The sequence below is a fragment of the Lepisosteus oculatus genome, unplaced genomic scaffold (assembly GCF_040954835.1).
Source record: "Lepisosteus oculatus isolate fLepOcu1 unplaced genomic scaffold, fLepOcu1.hap2 HAP2_SCAFFOLD_60, whole genome shotgun sequence".
NCBI lineage: Eukaryota > Metazoa > Chordata > Actinopteri > Semionotiformes > Lepisosteidae > Lepisosteus > Lepisosteus oculatus.
The window spans coordinates 757,747-779,448 of record NW_027168149.1 but is presented as its reverse complement, the minus strand read 5'-3'; the positions used below and the strand labels follow the sequence as shown (position 1 = coordinate 779,448).

Here is a 21,702-nt window from a genome sequence, read left to right as displayed (position 1 = left end):
CTGCACCTGACAGCTTTAGAAAAACACCTGGCCTCAGTACGGTGCTGAGAGCTCAGCGTTGCTGTTCTAATTAGCACGCACTGCATCGGCTATGAGCCTGAACTTTTCAATTATTCCGATCAGTAAGTCAACACGTAGTCCACATGAACGGTAGAAATATTCTCTTGTCTGTCTCTTGTTTGTATAGAACTGAATGTCCCTGACAATGTACTGTTAGTTTTAATTGAAGAACGGCATTTGTGTTCAAATATACCAGACAAGTTTATGTAACTGCTCATGCGACACTCAGATGTAATTAGTCAAGAAATAAAGTCGAACAACAGCTGCGGGTTTGATTCTGAATGTATGAGATTGCAGTGCCTTTTACTTCCATTGACAAATGATAGAGATTCGAAGAGAGATCCTTCAGACCAGCAAGCAAACCCACGGCTATTTCGGTTTTCTATCTAGGCAACGTTGGTGTCTGCAATAGCATACGTTGGTGCCGTAGGCTTTGGGAGGAAAACCTGCAGGATGGAAAGGTGATCTATAGCCTCATCTCTAGAGATGTTTTGTTGCTGTGGCATGTGTGTGACCCATATTAAAAAAAAAATATCGAAGCTGCCTCTAAATCTGCAAATGAAGATGAGTCGATATACCACTTGTTTTTCGTATAACTAGACATATATTCATTTGTTACTGATTTCATTCATTGAGCACGGGTACAATAGAGGTACAGCAATTCACTGTTTGACATGTCTGGTACAGAACCTACAGAACCTAGCAATTAAAAAAAGGGGTGAAACTGTCTTTAGACTCAGCATACAGTACCGAGGCCACCCATGACCAAATAAAGGCTAACCTCGATAATCAGCCTAAAGAACGCAGACTACAGCAAAACGACTGACTTTGAAAAGGGAATGAACGTCCGGAAGGAGTAGTGGAACTAGCTTGAGATGCTTCTCCGGACCCCTAACTAAAAGCCACCGAGAACCAGCAGCGGCGTCGACTCCTTTCGAACCGGGATCCTTCCGCAGCCACGCAGTTCGTGGTGTCCTAACCCTCCCGTATCTGATTTTGGACCATGCACATCAGGGGAGAGCACGAACGCAGTCCCCCACTACCAGAAATTATGCAGTCGAGATTCCCACATTTGGGGAATTCGCAGGGGTCAGCACAGCCGGAGTGCAACGGCCGAGCCTCGCCCTGGGTGAACCGATTCGATTTCGATTTTTAAGAACTTTATTTTCTTTTCACAAAAAAATACAGGACATCACAAATCAGAAAGCTTTACATTAATATACATACTTAAAACAGTATATATGATCACATCTCATTACATTTTGACACGGTAACAGTTACATAGCAACAATTTTCTTTTTTTCTGGTGCAAATCACATTCTTTACTTAAACATGATAATGTTTTTCACAGTTTCTTGAGATATTGACCTATGCTCTCTATTTCCCACAGATTTTCTGCTTCCTCCCTCCCTTCTCTCCACAGATCTCTGAGGTAATAGTTCTCTCGGGTGATGAACAGGGCCAGGCTACCTGCTGCCTTGACTGGGACCTCGATGCCTTTGAACAGCCCCATGTTCCTCACTCTCCACAGGGCGTCTTTCCCACTGTTCACCACGGCCCAGATCCTGTCAAACACGTCGGGAGGAAGTTTGACAGGAGAGATGCCGTATATGACGAAAGCAGCGGTCAGGGTAAATTGGGGCAAGAGAGCCTGCAACCAATCTTCAAACTGTGCCCAGAAGGCCTTAGCAAAAAAACAGGACCACAGGAGATGGGTCACAGTCTCCTCCTCGCCGCAGCCCACCCTAACGTAGCGAGGGCTGGGGGTGAGGCCCCTACGGTACAAGAAAGTTCGTACCGGTAAGCACTGGTGGAAGACACTCCAGGCTAAATCTCTGTTAATGTTGCACAGAAATTTAGAGGATGTGTGTCTCCACACCTTCCTTGTTTGGGCTGATGTTAAAATGCCCACAGGGGTCTGCCTATTGTTCTGGGGTGCAACGAAATCTTCCAGTTTTTGGACGCTGACATCTCGGAGGGGAATATGGCCAATTGGGTGAGATCTTAGAAAACTTTTAACTGTCCCATAAATTGCAGGGCATGTGTCAGAGAGTGGGACGTCCAGCTTGGGTCTGACACCCCACACTCTGAACTCCTCCCTACCTACCCAGAGCCTGGAAAAATAAGTCCAGGTACGCGCTGCAGGTGCTGTTGCAAAGCCTCTCAGCACAGAGGCCAGGAAAATGCACAGCAGCTTCGTAGCAATATCTGGGACAGACTTCCCCCCTGAGGGTAGCGGCCTGTACATTATTTCCCTTCTGAGTCTTTCCTGCTTCCCACCCCATAGAAATTGAAACATCAATCTCCTCAGCACCGCTGCAACACGGTGTGGGATTGGGAAGGTAGAAGCCAGAAAATTCAAGACAGGCAAGAGCTCGGCTTTGATGACCAGCACCTTCCCTGTCATGGTGAGGTCTCGGTCCTTCCATTGCATCAGTTTTTTGTTTAAGATTGGCAATTTGTTCTGCCAATTTACTGTTCCCATCTCTTCTCCAAAATACACCCCCAGGACCTTAATTCTCTTCTCTTGCAGCCTGAGATCATGTCCTTCTTTTGGCTCCCTCCAGTTCTGATAAAAAATCTCACTCTTAGATTTGTTAATTTTTGCGGATGAAGCCAAAGAGAAACGATCACAGCACTGCAGAGCTCTGCTAATTGAGGCATTGTCAGAGAGGAGCAGGGTGACGTCATCCATGTATAGAGATGTCTTTACCTCTCCTCCCCCACTTCCAGGCACTGGTATCCGATTAATGGCCTGATCCTGGCGCAAGGCAAAGGCTAAGGGCTCCATAGCCAAAACGAATAACAAGGGGGATAATGGGCAGGCCTGCCTCACCTCTGAACAGACTTCAAAGGGGCGTGATCTATTGCCATTAACCATTACTCTGCTGTTGCTACCTGTGTACAGCAGGTTAATCCACTTTCTCATGATGGGGCCAAAATTCATGTGCTCAAGTACCGATGTTAAGTACTGCCGGTTTAGGCGGTCAAAGGCCTTTTCTAGGTCTACACCTAAAATGCACAGAGGGAGGGAGCGATCCTCTGAGTACAGACAAACATCCCTCAACAAGGCCAGGTTGTCGCTCATCAGGCGTCCTGCTATCCCACAAGTCTGTTCTTTCCCTACCAGTGAGGCCACTACATTTTGTAGGCGCAGGATCTTAGTGTCCACGCCTAAGAGGCTGAGGGGTCTCCAGTTCTTTATGTCATTCTTTGCTCCTTTCTTAAACAAGAGAGAGATAGTGCCTTCTCTTAAGGAGTCAGGCAGCAATTCTGTCTTATAGCTTTCCTCGAATAGGAGCAGTAGCGGATCCTGAAGCAGATCCCAAAAGGTGCAATAAAATTCTTTAGGGAGCCCGTCAGCACCCGGAGTTTTCCCCTTCTGTAAGCTCTCCATAGCCTGTCTCAGCTCTTCTACTGTCAAATCCCTCTCAAGTACTTCCCTATCTTCTTCACTCAAAACGTTTTCTAGCTTTGAGGTAAAAAAATGAATTTCTTCATCCTTTACCTCTGTAGAGCTGTACAGTCTTGAGTAGAAGGCCTCGGTGCAGGAGAGGATAGCACTCGGCTCTGTTCTCTCTCGTCCCTCCTCATCAACTACACTTTCCATGACAGACTTGGAGCCTACCACTTTCCTGAAAAAGAAGCGAGTACACTTCTCATTTTCTTCCAAGAACTGCACTCTGCTTCTTAACAGCACTCCTCGACTACTTTCTTCGGCTATGCTCCGGATGTCCTTTTTAAAAGGGTGATATCCTCGAGCACATCGAAGCCACTGTGCAGCATCGTGTAGAGACGCTGCAGCTGCCTCTGTTTCCTGGCTAGCACTCCTCTCCGTCTGGCAGCAGCCTTCCTTCCCTCAGCCATGAAAAAGGCCTTTGTCCACACCTTCACCTCCTCCCACCACTCTCCTACTGACCCGTACAGACACTGCAAGGACAGCCACTGTGATAGTTTCTCCTTGTAGCGGGATACAACCCCCTCGTTCTCTAGCAGCTTTGTGTTGAGTTTCCAGAGGCCTGGGCCAAAGACAGTCCCGCCCTGGAGTTCCACTCTACACCCTAAAGCCTGATGATCTGAGAAGAAGACAGGCTGAAGAGTGACCCCAACAACTTTCACTCTCTCTGAGACAAAGCAATAGTCAATTCTGGAGCTGCTATTCCTCCCTGACCATGTATATCCTGCTGTTGTGGGATATATACATCTATATGTGTCTGAGAGTTTAAAGTCTTGAACTAAGTTTTGCAGGGCCAGTGAGCTGGAATCCAATTTTATCGGAGAGCTAGACTGCCTGTCTGTGTGCTCTAAGATACAATTAAAATCCCCTCCCACTATCACGTCTGTGCTACTTAACAATAGGGGAGAGAGTGCCTTGAGTAGCTCCACCCTTCCTCCCACATCAGTAGGACAATACACATTGATTAGCCGCAGGTTAACGGTCCCCCATTCCACATCCACACACAGCAACCTGCCATCTATGACCCTCTGAATACTTTTCAATTTGAAAGCCCATCCTTTGAAAAGAATGGCCACGCCAGAGGCTCTGTTGTTATTGTCCCCTGACCAAACAGAAGGCCCTTTATCCCACCTATCTTCAAAGCTTTTATACCTCTCTTGATAGGCTAAAGCACACTCCTGCAACATCAACACATCTCCCTCTCTCTGCTGGAGGTAATCAAAGACAGACTGGCATTTCACTCTGTCATTGATACCTCTGGTGTTAAGAGAAATTATGTTTAGAGCCATATTACATAAGAAAGTGGAACCAGTCTTTACAAAACACATTTCTCTTCGGTCTCACCTGTTACCTTCTTCTTTTTCTTTTTCTTCTTACCAATTTCCTGCCAGCCATCCTCTGAATGAGCCTTCATCAGGGTGGCAGCAGTAAAAGCGTTCACGGAGTCCATTTCAAGGAAGGGGGTAGAGGGAGGGGTGGAGGGGTTCCAGCTGTCCCCATCGCCATGCTCTCCTTCCTCCTCGCTCGGGGAGAAAACAGAGTCATTTTTGCACTCCGGCTGTGCTGACCCCTGTGAATTCCCCAAATGTGGGAATCTCGACTGCATAATTTCTGGTAGTGGGGGACTGGGTTCGCGCTCTCCCCTGATGTGCTTGGTCCAAAATCAGATACGGGAGGGTTAGGACACCACGAGCTGCGTGGCTGCGGAAGGATCCCGGTTCGACAGGAGTGGACGCCGCTGCTGGTTCTCGCTGGCTTTTAGTTAGGGGTCCGGAGAAGCATCTCAAGCTAGTTCCACTACTCCTTCCGGACGTTCATTCCCTTTTCAAAGTCAGTCGTTTTGCTGTAGTCTGCGTTCTTTAGGCTGATTATCGAGGTTAGCCTTTATTTGGTCATGGGGGGCCTCGGTACTGTATGCTGAGTCTAAAGACAGTTTCACCCGTTTTCTGATTGCTGGGTTCTGTACCAGTGCAGACATGTCAAACAGTGAATGGCTGTACCTCTATTGTATCCATGCTCAATGAATGAAATTGGTAACAAATGAATATATGTCTAGTTATACGAAAAACGAGTGGTTTATCGACTCATCTTCATTTGCAGATTTAGAGGCAGCTTCGATATTCGTTTTACAGACGGGTTTTTTTTTTTGAATATGGGTCACACACATGCCACAGCAACAAAACATCTCTAGAGATGAGGCTATAGATCACCTTTCCATCCTGCAGGTTTTCCTCCCAAAGCCTACGGCACCAACGGCGACCCCTGCTGGCCGGGAGAGCAAAAGCTTACAGCACCTGGTATTCCCAGGCAGTCTCCCATCCAAGTACTAACCAGGCCCGACGCTGCTTAGCTTCCGAGATCAGACGAGATCGGGCATGTTCAGGGTGGTGTGGCCGTAAGCGAAACCCCTGGCGCCTGACTCGCTACTTGAAGCTGTGTGTGGCGGGGGTTCCGTGCCCCCCGAGCGGGACTGAAGGATCGTTCGTGTGCAACTCTTTGGAAAGGAGCTGCTTTCCAAATCGCATTGCGTGCCTGGATGTTGGCGAATGCGCTCCCTTGTGTTGGCTCGTCCTGCACTGGAGGAGGACAAACAATCTGCACGGAGGAGCACCAGGCAAGTCTTCAGTGCACAGCACTCTGGAAACATTTCGGGGCTGTCGCGTGTTTATTTCAGCACGTAAAGCGCACCGGTCCAACACGTCGGCCGGGCGCACGGCGCCTCCGCCCTCTTGCTGCCCCTGCAGCTGCTTCACTTTTCCCTTTAGTTGCCATCGATTTTTTTGTAGTGCTATACATATACGATTGAGGTATCTTAGAGTTCTCCTTCGAAGACCCAGCACTCTCTTTTCTTTTCCCAGTGTTACTCATATCGGACTTTTTAAACCTAAAAAAAAATCGTTTTTTTTTCTTTCAATTATAACTGAAGTTTAAACAACTAGTGTTAAGTCCTTATTTTTCTGTAGTCAAAAAAAGCAAAAATTAACATTCAGGTCATGAAAAACTCAAAAAAACTCCCCAACCACTAAACTTTACCTCCCACCTGAGCGCCATCTTGAACGCCCCTACCACCAGAGAATGCTCACGATTTCGGAAGCTGTCTCCGGGACGTGCTGATTCCACACATCCTGAATAAATCATGATATTGTTAGTTGTTGTAGCTAGACGTTCAAATGAGTTTCATGGCCAGATGGACTGTTTCCTCCAGCGGTATAATATTGCAGTGAGACAGCACGATGCCTGCAAGACTATGTCACGCTAAACGCCACAGATTGTGTTTGTCCGTTCGTGTCAGTCGTCCCGCAGCCACGGGAAGTGGGACACAAACATGCTGCAATGCTTTCAGGACGTTAGGATTTGTTTGTGCAACATCCGAGAAGAGTTCTTGTGGCTTGAATGTGAACTGTACGTGCCCGCCCCCTTTCCTCTGTAGTGCATGAGTTCCTCCCGGCATGCCCTTCGTCATTGTTCTGTCATCTTGTATTTAAAGGGTTGTATTTCTGCTGCTGAAAATAAGCAACGGTTTTCTCACAACGCCCTTTGTTCCCAACGGAGCCCTTGTCTGTCATGAAATTCTTCAAAACCTCAAGCTAGAAGAAGAAGAAGACGACAAATATGAAGCGTTATAGCAACGACATGCCATGAGACGATCGATAACGATTTCCATAGGATCCCCGCGGTTGCCTGGCAACCGTCAGCTTTGCGCAGTGGCAGTATCGTAGCCTGTGAGGTTTAGCCGAGGCGCGATTATTGCTAGTTGAAAACTTTTCCCAATACCCCGCTTCCGCCGGTTTGCAATACAATCGGCGAAAGCAATTTTTGACAGTCTCGTCAGAGACTGAGCAAGGTGTTTAAAGACAGATTTGGTCACGGTGATATCATGGTAGAAAGAAACGAGCTTGTTACGTGTCAACAGAAACGCTCTTTAGCTCTTTCAGCTTTATGCAGAGAACAGCGTCTGTCGAGATTACTTTTGAGTCAGCGCGAAACGCCGTGTGCTGTCAGTATGATTTCATATTGCTCGTAGCGGCGTCTGGCTTTTGTCTGTCAAACGTTAGGTTGCGCTTCTTCATGCTGCATCGTCGGCATGAGTGGAGCATTTTAAACGTCTGTACTTACTGCGCCCCATAAGAAATCGTTTGTCCCCATTCAAAAGAGATTGTGCGATGTCTTGCAGCGTTCGCAAAGCAAACCTTTGACAGTTTGAAAAGAGGAATTTATTCTGCTTCCTGTGCGTGCAGTAGTTACAAAGTTGAACGTCTTTACACGATCTGCTGCAGTTTTCAGTGGGTGGGCTTTGTCAAATGGCTTGGAAAAACGCACTGTGTTTCGGCTCGGGAAACATCATGAGCAGTGTCCTGCATGTTTTCTGTGTATAGCTGTCTTTTAACGCATACAGAATTCATTCGAAATCATTGATTTCTCCAATTAACAAGGGTCCCTTTTTGAACCTGCCAGAAGCATTCTTTCAATGTAACAGATTTACTCCGGGGAAGGGCAGCATGACATTGAGAGTAGCTCAAGCTTTCAGCACCTTTATCTGACTGCATGTATGCAGACACTGCTCAGAATCCCCTGTAAGATTCTCCTTCAATTCCGTTTTGCAGTGCTTTAGCTCTTTCAAAAGGCTTCGCTTTGCTAGTCACAATCCAAGGCTCATGACAGCATTTGAAAACATTCGCAACTGCGTTGGCCGGGAATTGAACCTGGGTTAACTGCTTTGAAGGCAGCTATGCGCAACACTGGCTCGCTCCAGAATAAATCTCACGTCGAGGGCATATTTTTTTCCATTTTACCGTGAGTCGGGCTCAGCTGCACAGAGGAGAGAGCAGAGCAAAGAGGTCACGGGGACAGGGGAGTCACACGCTAACGGTTTGAATACGCGGAAGATCACTGAGGGATCCACAGTATATGGACCCTCCGTGCGCCATCAGTCCGCACTCCGGACTCTGAATCCTGCCATCCGAGTTAAGATCTCGGCGGAACCTGAGGCGCAGTTCCTTCTTAAAACGTAATCTGGTGAGCATTTCTAGAATCGTACTTGTATAGATGCAGCCTTTAATGTGTTGCTAGGTTAAAATTGATGACTTCTTGTATTTCAGTAGGCAACTGCCCTCTTGATTTCGGATTTAATTTCTTTATTACAGGGGCACTTTTATGAAGACAGAGTCATGTTCAGGTACTTTGCTTGATGGAGGAAGCTCATTTCGGACTCTGTGATCTGCTCACCTGGAAAGGTCTGCTATACTACTACAAGAGAGAAGTAGAGTCTGGAAGAAGGGACAATTTTATGATGCTTTGGAAGATAATGTTTTTTTTTTCTTATACTGAAAATGAAAGGTAGTTGTTTCTATATGGACTCAGTCTTTGGAATTTGTATATATATATTTCAGTGATCCCTCAGCCATTCCTTCTGTATTGTAATTCAATTTCTCTTTTAAAATTCCTTCCCCACTTCTAGGACCTGCAGTTGCTGAACTCCACAATGGCTTCTATTGGAAAGTCTGTGACTGAGACCAAGTGTTCACTTTTTTATGAAACCATTATTTATTTAGGAGCAATGAGCAATTCTTATATAAATGCAATAAAATCATTATGCTCAAACTATGAGAGAGAAAATTAAGGATAATTTAAGAAATCAGTCTTAGCTTGTTTCTATACACAGATGGTATTATTTATTTTCAAAGGAAACCCGCGAGGATTCCCCTGGTGTGCAAGATGTGCCTGAATACTCTTGATCAGCTTCCTACTCACTTGAAGAGGGTGTGTATGAAGCACGCCACGGCAGAAAACATCAGGATGGCCTCTCAACAGGCGAGGGAGGACATGATGAATCACCTGAAGAACGGGGTCATCGTGGATTACCACAGAATAGAGATCGTGTCTGGTGAGGCAAACAGGATAGTGGTTGTAAGACTGCTAGAGTCCTTGGGCCTTTTTGTACATGGGAAGCCTGAAGACACATTGGCAAGGTGAGATATTTTTAATCTGTAAGGCTTCTGTAGTTTCTTTTTGAAATCATTGTTACAACATATTATGTAAAAGCATGTTGAAAAGAATCTACCTGCATTCCAGCGGCCCTGAGCAAGAGGCCGCAGTCCAGGAGGAAGAGATGCCAGAGGCTGCTCTAGAAACTGAAACAGAAGCGGATAAGGAAGGGGAAGATGTGAGCTCTGAAGAACTCTATCAGCAGTAAGACTTTTTATTTTTCAGATGTATCTATTTTTTACTAAAATTCTAATTTGTCTTATAGGTATAAAATGTTTAAACCGGTGTTTTATATCCTTACAGGCCCTGAGTAGTTAAAAAGTATCAGCAGGCCGGAAGAGAGTGGCCCAAGCTGGACTCTATAGAAAGCACTCCCTGGATGCTCCTCTCCTGATTGGATTCAAACAGTACCTTACCAAGGATCTGGGAGTGGCAAATTATTCTCAGGAGGTATTTATTTTTTAAAGGCATTTAAAATTAAGCAATGGTATCTTCATTGTAAATGTTTTTATTTCTTAGCTTAAAATTCACCCATGTGAAATGATGTCAGCCATAAACATCATGACTCTATATTTCCTACCTGAATCTATTCTACTTAAATTATTACATTATACACAATTTGAGTTCATTTTAAAAAGTAAAAGGTAATGAAAGGAATGCATTTTCATAAGAAAGATAATACCGATATGCATGTGATAATCTTCCTTATATCATGTAGTGCATCATTTGGACACTTTGTGGGCTTCAAATACAAAGAAAATCATGTTCTATGGTACAAGATAAATACAAAACTTAAGCTTTTATTTTAATTAGATTTCTTTATAAAGCATAAGCAATCATTTATTACATCGCTTCTTGAATTAAATCTTTTGACAAGAGGTAAGACTTCTGTTACATTTAAACCCATGTTTAGCTGTGTTTTTTAGATTTAACTGAACCAATTTCTGTGTGTGATAATGTCCTTGAATTCTGACAACATCACACTAAATTACATGATATAAAACAGCTAATGTTTCTAGAGATAAAGTTTCTGAGATGCTTCTAATTACTTTTTCTTACCAGGGACAGTTTAATTCACCTTGTACAGTACTGTAAGACCAAGATACTTTTTTTAAAAGTTATTTAACATTTTATAGAACTTTGTCTACTATGGCAACATGATGTGCTTGGTGAAACTTGGAAAAATACTGCTTGGCCACTTATCTTAAGATAAAGATAGGATAAAGGTTTATCTTTTGCACCTACCTGACCCCCAGGGAAGGCCAATGCTTTCTAAGTTGATGGTTCCCTACAGTAGACTGTACTTTAATTTCAAAGGTAATGTATATTGACCCAAATCAGTTTTGGAATCCAATCTACTGACGAGATGGAGCACATCCTTTTTTCAGGATTTTAGCATCATACGTTTGGTATATTTAGTCCCTAATGCTGAAAGAAATGATCATAGAACATTTGGACACTTTGTGGGCTTGAAATACAAAGCAAATCATGTTCTATGGTACAAGATAAATACAAAACTTAAGCTTTTATTTTAATTAGATTTGTTTATAAAGCATAAGCAATCATTTATTACATTAATATATGTGAAAATAACATTTTAGCATCATACGTTTAGTATATTTAGTCCCTAATGCTGAAAGAAATGAGCATAGAACATGACATCTAACCTTACCTGCGGTGTTTTTAATCCCTATTGCTCAATGCACGGTGAAAGCATTCCATACCTGTGTCTGACAATGAGGAATGGGCCCCTGAGACAGTCATTTGCCTGTTTCACAAATGATCGTATTTTACTAGAGATTCTGTTTGGGATTCAGATGTGCATTCGGACAGCAATCCCTTTCAAGAAATGATATGTTCTGGATGAGGTCAAAGGTGCTGGAACACTGTATCTAGGATGTGTTTGCAGAGACTGTGTGTCTCCTGCTTCAACGCAGTGATAAACAGATGTGCTCCTTTAATTTATTGGTACATGCCCAGGGCAGTAAGCAGTCTGAGGATTTATTTCCAGATGGCATAGAGCAGTGAAGCAGTGAAGTAGTGCAAAACACTGGATCATTATATTATTAGAATCTATTCTACTTAAATTATTACATTATACTCAATTTGAGTTCATTTTAAAAAGTAAAAGGTAATGAAAGGAATGCATTTTCATAAGAAAGATAATACCGATATGCATGTGATAATCTTCCTTATATCATGTAGTGCGTCATTTGGACACTTTGTGGGCTTGAAATACAAAGAAAATCATGTTCTATGGTACAAGATAAATACAAAACTTAAGCTTTTATTTTAATTAGATTTGTTTCTAAAGCATAAGCAATCATTTATTACATTAATATATGTGAAAATAACATTTTAGCATCATATGTTTAGTATATTTAGTCCCTAATGCCGAAAGAAATGATCATTTGTTTAACATGCACGGGTCTGTCTCAAAGGATGCAGTACTCCTGAAGGGTCTCAAACCCTACATTTCGGATGCCTAGCTGTATCCCTCACATGTGGCACCTCAGAATGACTTCTAACCTTACCTGTGGTGTATTCAGTCCCTATTGCTCAATGCACGGTGTACATACTGCATACATGTGTCTTGAGAATGAGGAATGGGCCCCTGAGACAGTCATTTGCCTGTTTCACAAACAGGGACCTGGATCTAGACCTGGCCCGTACAGGGCTCAAACCCGCGACCTTGGCGTTATTAGCACCACGCTCTAACCAACTGAGCTAACCAGCCTCACGACAGTGCTCCTCTCTGTGCTGCAAAAAATCAAACTCAGGGAATTTCTTTTGTCCTCCTTTGAATAGAAAGCCGTGTAATCAGTGTACGGGCTTTCTCGTGCAGTTTCATGGTTCTTGTAACCCAAATCCTACACTGGCCTGAAGTGCCCCCCCATTTCACAGCATTTTTCAGCTGATTTAAAATGTACCTAAAGGAGAAGCATTATTGAAGACCATCAATTACCAATAGCTTTTGTCAAAGGTTTTGGTGGTCATTTTGAATGACCACAGAGCGCTGTGACCTCGGTTTTACATCTCATCCAAAAGACAGCGCCCTTTTACAACACAGCATCTCCGTCACTATACTGGGGCATTGGGACCCGCACAGACCTCAGGGTGAGCGCCCCCCCGCCGGCACCATTAACACCGCTTCCAGCTGGAAGCTTTGTTTTTCCCTGTAGCTCATCCTCATCCAGGTACTGACCTGGCTCACACCTGCTTAGCTTCAGTGGGTTTTCAGTTGCGAGTTGCAAGGGGATGCAAGTGATGGAGCCGCTCGCTGCAAAAGCCACTGCATTGGCCGGGAATCGAACCCGAGCCTCCCGCGTGGCAGGCGAGAATTCTACCACTGAACCACCAATGCTCAGTGCCTGGGCCTTCAAAAAAGATGCTTTTTTGGTGCTCTGTGCAAAACGCGTCGACATCTGCTTCCAGCTGCAAAATGCCATTTGCGGACGCTGAAGAACTTATTTCTAAGGCAGCGGGTACAAGCGATTGGGCGTTTTAAAACCACCAGGAACAGCAAAGAGGCGCGCTTCTTTGCTTGTGCCGAAACACACCAACTGAAAGCGGACAACGTAGTCGGCAGGATTGGAACCTGTGCGGGGAAACCCCAATGGATTTCTAGTCCATTGCCTTAACCACTCAGCCACGACTACAGCAAGCCCCACTGCCGCTGCGTTCTTGCTACAATCTTACCTGGATCGCGAGGCGCCTGCGGAAGCCTATTTCAAAGTCGTTCTCCGTTTCAAAAAAACATTTCCAAAATACAAGCCTTGCAGACAGACACGCCTCAGAGGACTTAAGGGTGGCTTCATGTCGGAATGATAAAGTCTCCCCGTCCGGACATGAAAATGCCACTTTGTTACACACAAAAAAAGAATCAACAACAGAGAAATGCCCACAAGCATTTGAAAAGCCGCACCACGTCGCACTTGAAATAGCTCTTACATTAGTGGTAGACGCAGGAATCGCCTTTTTATTTACGCTCTTACCAACGCGATGGAAAGCAAAACAAAGCAAAGCAGAGCAAAACAAAACGAACAAACGAAAACCTTGCGTATAACGCCGTTACGTGCCCAAGCGGTATTGTACATCATCCTAGCACTGCACCCCGGGGCATACGGTATATGGGAACGAGCACACGCCACGAATCGTCTCAAATCACTCCCTACAGCTGTAAGGCGCCTTGAAGCGTGCACCCCCAACATTCTTCTTTGCGCATGTGTGAAAGGTAAACTCTTGAGCAGACTCTGAACCAGCTCTAAGGAAACTAATCCGATTAGACGTTACTTTGACTCATCTTTTTACGCTCAGTGCTGGATTGCTCAAACTCCAGCTAGGGTTAGGGTTAGCATTCCCACGCTACTTAGACACTTTGTTTACGCTCAGTGCTGGATTTTGGGAACTTCAGGATGAGTGGGAATTTTCTCCTATCTGTCAATTCTGTTTTGTTTTGGAGACTCTTGGCTGCCTATGTTGTACAGTGCAGCGTGAAGGAAACATTTTCCAAAACTGTGTCAGCTCAAAAGTTGTAAGAAAACCTCTCCAGCTGCTTTAACTCTCTTCATTTTTGTCATTTAATGTGACACTCGATGTATAACTGGAGCCTCACATATGCAAATGGTGAGGCTCCAGTTCGACACCCAGTTCGACACCACTTTACAGTATATGACAAAAGCATGGCAGACTGTGCCGGACCGGCAGATAACTTCCGCTTATTTTTACCATATTAAACATTGGAAATCCTCCCACTTGTATTTGTGACACTTGATTTTGGCTCCACCTAAGACACTCTTAAATCTTCAAACACTTTTCTCTTCTCCCGCAACACTCTTGTCTGTCGGCACTATGTGGCAGCGTTGCATGACAACCCCTCTCACCACGGAAAGGAACCTAACAGCTTTGGTAAGAGAGGAGAAAAGGACCTGGCCAGTACGGGACTCAAACCCGTGACCTTGGCGTTATTAGCACCACGCTCGAACCAACTGAGCTAACCGGCCTCACAACAGTGCTCCTCTCTGTGCTGCAAAAAATCGAACTCAGGGAATTTCTTTTGTCCTCCTTTGAATAGAAAGCCGTGTAATTCAGTGTACGGGCTTTCTCGTGCAGTTTCATGGTTCTTGTAACCCAAATCCTACACTGGCCTGAAGTGCCCCCCCATTTCACAGCATTTTTCAGCTGATTTAAAATGTACCTAAAGGAGAAGCATTATTGAAGACCATCAATTACCAAGAGCTTTTGTCAAAGGTTTTGGTGGTCATTTTGAATGACCACAGAGCGCTGTGACCTCGGTTTTACATCTCATCCAAAAGACAGCGCCCTTTTACAACACAGCATCTCCGTCACTATACTGGGGCATTGGGACCCGCACAGACCTCAGGGTGAGCGCCCCACCGCCGGCACCATTAACACCGCTTCCAGCTGGAAGCTTTGTTTTTCCCTGTAGCTCACCCTCATCCGGGTACTGACCTGGCTCACACCTGCTTAGCTTCAGTGGGTTTTTTGAGTTGCGAGTTGCAAGGGGATGCAAGTGACGGAGCCGCTCGCTGAAAAAGCCACTGCATTGGCCGGGAATCGAACCCAAGCCTCCCGTGTGGCAGGCGAGAATTCTACCACTGAACCACCAATGCTCAGTGCCTGGGCCTTCAAAAAAGACGCTTTTTTGGTGCTCTGTGCAAAACGCGTCGACATCTGCTTCCAGCTGCAAAATGCCATTTGCGGACGCTGAAGAACTTATTTCCAAGGCAGCGGGTACAAGCGATTGGGCGTTTTAAAACCACCAGGAACAGCAAAGAGGCACGCTTCTTTGCTTGCGCCGAAACACACCGACTGGAGGCAGATAACGTAGTCGGCAGGATTCGAACCTGCGCGGGGAGACCCCAATGGATTTCTAGTCCATCGCCTTAACCACTCGGCCACGACTACAGCAAGCCCCACTGCCGCTGCATTCTTGCTACAATCTTACCTGGATCGCGAGGCGCCGGCGGAAGCCTATTTCAAAGTCGTTCTCCGTTTCAAACAAACATTTCCAAAATACAAGCCTTGCAGACAGACACGCCTCAGAGGACTTAAGGGTGGCTTCATGTCGGAATGATAAAGTCTCCCCGTCCGGACATGAAAATGCCACTTTGTTACACACAAAAAAAGAATCAACAACAGAGAAATGCCCACAAGCATTTGAAAAGCCGCACCACGTCGCACTTGAAATAGCTCTTACATTAGTGGTAGACGCAGGAATCGCCTTTTTATTTACGCTCTTACCAACGCGATGGAAAGCAAAACAAAGCAAAGCAGAGCAAAACAAAACGAACAAACGAAAACCTTGCGTATAACGCCGTTACGTGCCCAAGCGGTATTGTACATCATCCTAGCACTGCACCCCGGGGCATACGGTATATGGGAACGAGCACACGCCACGAATCGTCTCAAATCACTCCCTACAGCTGTAAGGCGCCTTGAAGCGTGCACCCCCAACATTCTTCTTTGCGCATGTGTGAAAGGTAAACTCTTGAGCAGACTCTGAACCAGCTCTAAGGAAACTAATCCGATTAGACGTTACTTTGACTCATCTTTTTACGCTCAGTGCTGGATTGCTCAAACTCCAGCTAGGGTTAGGGTTAGCATTCCCACGCTACTTAGACACTTTGTTTACGCTCAGTGCTGGATTTTGGGAACTTCAGGATGAGTGGGAATTTTCTCCTATCTGTCAATTCTGTTTTGTTTTGGAGACTCTTGGCTGCCTATGTTGTACAGTGCAGCGTGAAGGAAACATTTTCCAAAACTGTGTCAGCTCAAAAGTTGTAAGAAAACCTCTCCAGCTGCTTTAACTCTCTTCATTTTTGTCATTTAATGTGACACTCGATGTATAACTGGAGCCTCACATATGCAAATGGTGAGGCTCCAGTTCGACACCCAGTTCGACACCACTTTACAGTATATGACAAAAGCATGGCAGACTGTGCCGGACCGGCAGATAACTTCCGCTTATTTTTACCATATTAAACATTGGAAATCCTCCCACTTGTATTTGTGACACTTGATTTTGGCTCCACCTAAGACACTCTTAAATCTTCAAACACTTTTCTCTTCTCCCGCAACACTCTTGTCTGTCGGCACTATGTGGCAGCGTTGCATGACAACCCCTCTCACCACGGAAAGGAACCTAACAGCTTTGGTAAGAGAGGAGAAAAGGACCTTGCCAGTACGGGGCTCGAACCCGTGACCTTGGCGTTATTAGCACCACGCTCGAACCAACTGAGCTAACCGGCCTCACAACACTGCTCCTCTCTGTGCTGCAAAAAATCGAACTCAGGGAATTTCTTTTGTCCTCCTTTGAATAGAAAGCCGTGTAATTCAGTGTACGGGCTTTCTCGTGCAGTTTCATGGTTCTTGTAACCCAAATCCTACACTGGCCTGAAGTGCCCCCCCATTTCACAGCATTTTTCAGCTGATTTAAAATGTACCTAAAGGAGAAGCATTATTGAAGACCATCAATTACCAAGAGCTTTTGTCAAAGGTTTTGGTGGTCATTTTGAATGACCACAGAGCGCTGTGACCTCGGTTTTACATCTCATCCAAAAGACAGCGCCCTTTTACAACACAGCATCTCCGTCACTATACTGGGGCATTGGGACCCGCACAGACCTCAGGGTGAGCGCCCCACCGCCGGCACCATTAACACCGCTTCCACCTGGAAGCTTTGTTTTCCCCTGTAGCTCACCCTCATCCGGGTACTGACCTGGCTCACACCTGCTTAGCTTCAGTGGGTTTTTTGAGTTGCGAGTTGCAAGGGGATGCAAGTGATGGAGCCGCTCGCTGCAAAAGCCACTGCATTGGCCGGGAATCGAACCCGAGCCTCCCGCGTGGCAGGCGAGAATTCTACCACTGAACCACCAATGCTCAGTGCCTGGGCCTTCAAAAAAGACGCTTTTTTGGTGCTCTGTGCAAAACGCGTCGACATCTGCTTCCAGCTGCAAAATGCCATTCGCGGACGCTGAAGAACTTATTTCCAAGGCAGCGGGTACAAGCGATTGGGCGTTTTAAAACCACCAGGAACAGCAAAGAGGCGCGCTTCTTTGCTTGCGCCGAAACACACCGACTGGAGGCGGATAACGTAGTCGGCAGGATTCGAACCTGCGCGGGGAGACCCCAATGGATTTCTAGTCCATCGCCTTAACCACTCGGCCACGACTACAGCAAGCCCCACTGCCGCTGCGTTCTTGCTACAATCTTACCTGGATCGCGAGGCGCCGGCGGAAGCCTATTTCAAAGTCGTTCTCCGTTTCAAACAAACATTTCCAAAATACAAGCCTTGCAGACAGACACGCCTCAGAGGACTTAAGGGTGGCTTCATGTCGGAATGATAAAGTCTCCCCGTCCGGACATGAAAATGCCACTTTGTTACACACAAAAAAAGAATCAACAACAGAGAAATGCCCACAAGCATTTGAAAAGCCGCACCACGTCGCACTTGAAATAGCTCTTACATTAGTGGTAGACGCAGGAATCGCCTTTTTATTTACGCTCTTACCAACGCGATGGAAAGCAAAACAAAGCAAAGCAGAGCAAAACAAAACGAACAAACGAAAACCTTGCGTATAACGCCGTTACGTGCCCAAGCGGTATTGTACATCATCCTAGCACTGCACCCCGGGGCATACGGTATATGGGAACGAGCACACGCCACGAATCGTCTCAAATCACTCCCTACAGCTGTAAGGCGCCTTGAAGCGTGCACCCCCAACATTCTTCTTTGCGCATGTGTGAAAGGTAAACTCTTGAGCAGACTCTGAACCAGCTCTAAGGAAACTAATCCGATTAGACGTTACTTTGACTCATCTTTTTACGCTCAGTGCTGGATTGCTCAAACTCCAGCTAGGGTTAGGGTTAGCATTCCCACGCTACTTAGACACTTTGTTTACGCTCAGTGCTGGATTTTGGGAACTTCAGGATGAGTGGGAATTTTCTCCTATCTGTCAATTCTGTTTTGTTTTGGAGACTCTTGGCTGCCTATGTTGTACAGTGCAGCGTGAAGGAAACATTTTCCAAAACTGTGTCAGCTCAAAAGTTGTAAGAAAACCTCTCCAGCTGCTTTAACTCTCTTCATTTTTGTCATTTAATGTGACACTCGATGTATAACTGGAGCCTCACATATGCAAATGGTGAGGCTCCAGTTCGACACCCAGTTCGACACCACTTTACAGTATATGACAAAAGCATGGCAGACTGTGCCGGACCGGCAGATAACTTCCGCTTATTTTTACCATATTAAACATTGGAAATCCTCCCACTTGTATTTGTGACACTTGATTTTGGCTCCACCTAAGACACTCTTAAATCTTCAAACACTTTTCTCTTCTCCCGCAACACTCTTGTCTGTCGGCACTATGTGGCAGCGTTGCATGACAACCCCTCTCACCACGGAAAGGAACCTAACAGCTTTGGTAAGAGAGGAGAAAAGGACCTTGCCAGTACGGGGCTCGAACCCGTGACCTTGGCGTTATTAGCACCACGCTCGAACCAACTGAGCTAACCGGCCTCACAACAGTGCTCCTCTCTGTGCTGCAAAAAATCGAACTCAGGGAATTTCTTTTGTCCTCCTTTGAATAGAAAGCCGTGTAATTCAGTGTACGGGCTTTCTCGTGCAGTTTCATGGTTCTTGTAACCCAAATCCTACACTGGCCTGAAGTGCCCCCCCATTTCACAGCATTTTTCAGCTGATTTAAAATGTACCTAAAGGAGAAGCATTATTGAAGACCATCAATTACCAAGAGCTTTTGTCAAAGGTTTTGGTGGTCATTTTGAATGACCACAGAGCGCTGTGACCTCGGTTTTACATCTCATCCAAAAGACAGCGCCCTTTTACAACACAGCATCTCCGTCACTATACTGGGGCATTGGGACCCGCACAGACCTCAGGGTGAGCGCCCCACCGCCGGCACCATTAACACCGCTTCCAGCTGGAAGCTTTGTTTTCCCCTGTAGCTCACCCTCATCCGGGTACTGACCTGGCTCACACCTGCTTAGCTTCAGTGGGTTTTTTGAGTTGCGAGTTGCAAGGGGATGCAAGTGATGGAGCCGCTCGCTGCAAAAGCCACTGCATTGGCCGGGAATCGAACCCGAGCCTCCCGCGTGGCAGGCGAGAATTCTACCACTGAACCACCAATGCTCAGTGCCTGGGCCTTCAAAAAAGACGCTTTTTTGGTGCTCTGTGCAAAACGCGTCGACATCTGCTTCCAGCTGCAAAATGCCATTCGCGGACGCTGAAGAACTTATTTCCAAGGCAGCGGGTACAAGCGATTGGGCGTTTTAAAACCACCAGGAACAGCAAAGAGGCGCGCTTCTTTGCTTGCGCCGAAACACACCGACTGGAGGCGGATAACGTAGTCGGCAAGATTCGAACCTGCGCGGGGAGACCCCAATGGATTTCTAGTCCATCGCCTTAACCACTCGGCCACGACTACAGCAAGCCCCACTGCCGCTGCGTTCTTGCTACAATCTTACCTGGATCGCGAGGCGCCGGCGGAAGCCTATTTCAAAGTCGTTCTCCGTTTCAAACAAACATTTCCAAAATACAAGCCTTGCAGACAGACACGCCTCAGAGGACTTAAGGGTGGCTTCATGTCGGAATGATAAAGTCTCCCCGTCCGGACATGAAAATGCCACTTTGTTACACACAAAAAAAGAATCAACAACAGAGAAATGCCCACAAGCATTTGAAAAGCCGCACCACGTCGCACTTGAAATAGCTCTTACATTAGTGGTAGACGCAGGAATCGCCTTTTTATTTACGCTCTTACCAATGCGATGGAAAGCAAAACAAAGCAAAGCAGAGCAAAACAAAACGAACAAACGAAAACCTTGCGTATAACGCCGTTACGTGCCCAAGCGGTATTGTACATCATCCTAGCACTGCACCCCGGGGCGTACGGTATATGGGAACGAGCACACGCCACGAATCGTCTCGAATCACTCCCTACAGCTGTAAGGCGCCTTGAAGCGTGCACCCCCAACATTCTTCTTTGCGCATGTGTGAAAGGTAAACTCTTGAGCAGACTCTGAACCAGCTCTAAGGAAACTAATCCGATTAGACGTTACTTTGACTCATCTTTTTACGCTCAGTGCTGGATTGCTCAAACTCCAGCTAGGGTTAGGGTTAGCATTCCCACGCTACTTAGACACTTTGTTTACGCTCAGTGCTGGATTTTGGGAACTTCAGGATGAGTGGGAATTTTCTCCTATCTGTCAATTCTGTTTTGTTTTGGAGACTCTTGGCTGCCTATGTTGTACAGTGCAGCGTGAAGGAAACATTTTCCAAAACTGTGTCAGCTCAAAAGTTGTAAGAAAACCTCTCCAGCTGCTTTAACTCTCTTCATTTTTGTCATTTAATGTGACACTCGACGTATAACTGGAGCCTCACATATGCAAATGGTGAGGCTCCAGTTCGACACCCAGTTCGACACCACTTTACAGTATATGACAAAAGCATGGCAGACTGTGCCGGACCGGCAGATAACTTCCGCTTATTTTTACCATATTAAACATTGGAAATCCTCCCACTTGTATTTGTGACACTTGATTTTGGCTCCACCTAAGACACTCTTAAATCTTCAAACACTTTTCTCTTCTCCCGCAACACTCTTGTCTGTCGGCACTATGTGGCAGCGTTGCATGACAACCCCTCTCACCACGGAAAGGAACCTAACAGCTTTGGTAAGAGAGGAGAAAAGGACCTGGCCAGTACGGGGTTCGAACCCGTGACCTTGGCGTTATTAGCACCACGCTCGAACCAACTGAGCTAACCGGCCTCACAACAGTGCTCCTCTCTGTGCTGCAAAAAATCGAACTCAGGGAATTTCTTTTGTCCTCCTTTGAATAGAAAGCCGTGTAATTCAGTGTACGGGCTTTCTCGTGCAGTTTCATGGTTCTTGTAACCCAAATCCTACACTGGCCTGAAGTGCCCCCCCATTTCACAGCATTTTTCAGCTGATTTAAAATGTACCTAAAGGAGAAGCATTATTGAAGACCATCAATTACCAAGAGCTTTTGTCAAAGGTTTTGGTGGTCATTTTGAATGACCACAGAGCGCTGTGACCTCGGTTTTACATCTCATCCAAAAGACAGCGCCCTTTTACAACACAGCATCTCCGTCACTATACTGGGGCATTGGGACCCGCACAGACCTCAGGGTGAGCGCC

At 45.9% G+C, this 21,702-nt stretch overlaps 10 non-coding genes and 2 pseudogenes across 10 annotated transcripts; 2 read left to right on the top strand and 10 right to left on the bottom strand.

Annotated features, from left to right (window-relative positions):
- Positions 1-1,071: 1,071 nt before the first annotated feature.
- On the bottom strand, positions 1,072-1,212 carry LOC138231393 (U1 spliceosomal RNA; annotated as a pseudogene).
- Positions 1,213-4,982: 3,770 nt separating this feature from the next.
- Positions 4,983-5,163, top strand: LOC138231401 (U1 spliceosomal RNA; annotated as a pseudogene).
- A 636-nt stretch (positions 5,164-5,799) lies between these two features.
- LOC138231498 (5S ribosomal RNA) lies at positions 5,800-5,918 on the bottom strand. The gene has a single exon (XR_011186749.1). It is a non-coding gene; the product is annotated as a 5S ribosomal RNA (ribosomal RNA).
- Positions 5,919-7,210: 1,292 nt separating this feature from the next.
- LOC138231412 (U4 spliceosomal RNA) lies at positions 7,211-7,352 on the top strand. Its single transcript, XR_011186665.1, has one exon. It is a non-coding gene; the product is annotated as a U4 spliceosomal RNA (small nuclear RNA).
- Positions 7,353-12,795: 5,443 nt separating this feature from the next.
- trnag-gcc (transfer RNA glycine (anticodon GCC)) lies at positions 12,796-12,866 on the bottom strand. The gene has a single exon. It is a non-coding gene; the product is annotated as a tRNA-Gly (tRNA).
- A 1,565-nt stretch (positions 12,867-14,431) lies between these two features.
- On the bottom strand, positions 14,432-14,505 carry trnai-aau (transfer RNA isoleucine (anticodon AAU)). Its single transcript has one exon. It is a non-coding gene; the product is annotated as a tRNA-Ile (tRNA).
- An 843-nt stretch (positions 14,506-15,348) lies between these two features.
- Positions 15,349-15,430, bottom strand: trnas-aga (transfer RNA serine (anticodon AGA)). Its single transcript has one exon. It is a non-coding gene; the product is annotated as a tRNA-Ser (tRNA).
- A 1,903-nt stretch (positions 15,431-17,333) lies between these two features.
- trnag-gcc (transfer RNA glycine (anticodon GCC)) lies at positions 17,334-17,404 on the bottom strand. The gene has a single exon. It is a non-coding gene; the product is annotated as a tRNA-Gly (tRNA).
- A 213-nt stretch (positions 17,405-17,617) lies between these two features.
- trnas-aga (transfer RNA serine (anticodon AGA)) lies at positions 17,618-17,699 on the bottom strand. Its single transcript has one exon. It is a non-coding gene; the product is annotated as a tRNA-Ser (tRNA).
- A 1,903-nt stretch (positions 17,700-19,602) lies between these two features.
- Positions 19,603-19,673, bottom strand: trnag-gcc (transfer RNA glycine (anticodon GCC)). The gene has a single exon. It is a non-coding gene; the product is annotated as a tRNA-Gly (tRNA).
- Positions 19,674-19,886: 213 nt separating this feature from the next.
- trnas-aga (transfer RNA serine (anticodon AGA)) lies at positions 19,887-19,968 on the bottom strand. Its single transcript has one exon. It is a non-coding gene; the product is annotated as a tRNA-Ser (tRNA).
- A 1,270-nt stretch (positions 19,969-21,238) lies between these two features.
- On the bottom strand, positions 21,239-21,312 carry trnai-aau (transfer RNA isoleucine (anticodon AAU)). Its single transcript has one exon. It is a non-coding gene; the product is annotated as a tRNA-Ile (tRNA).
- Positions 21,313-21,702: the final 390 nt, after the last annotated feature.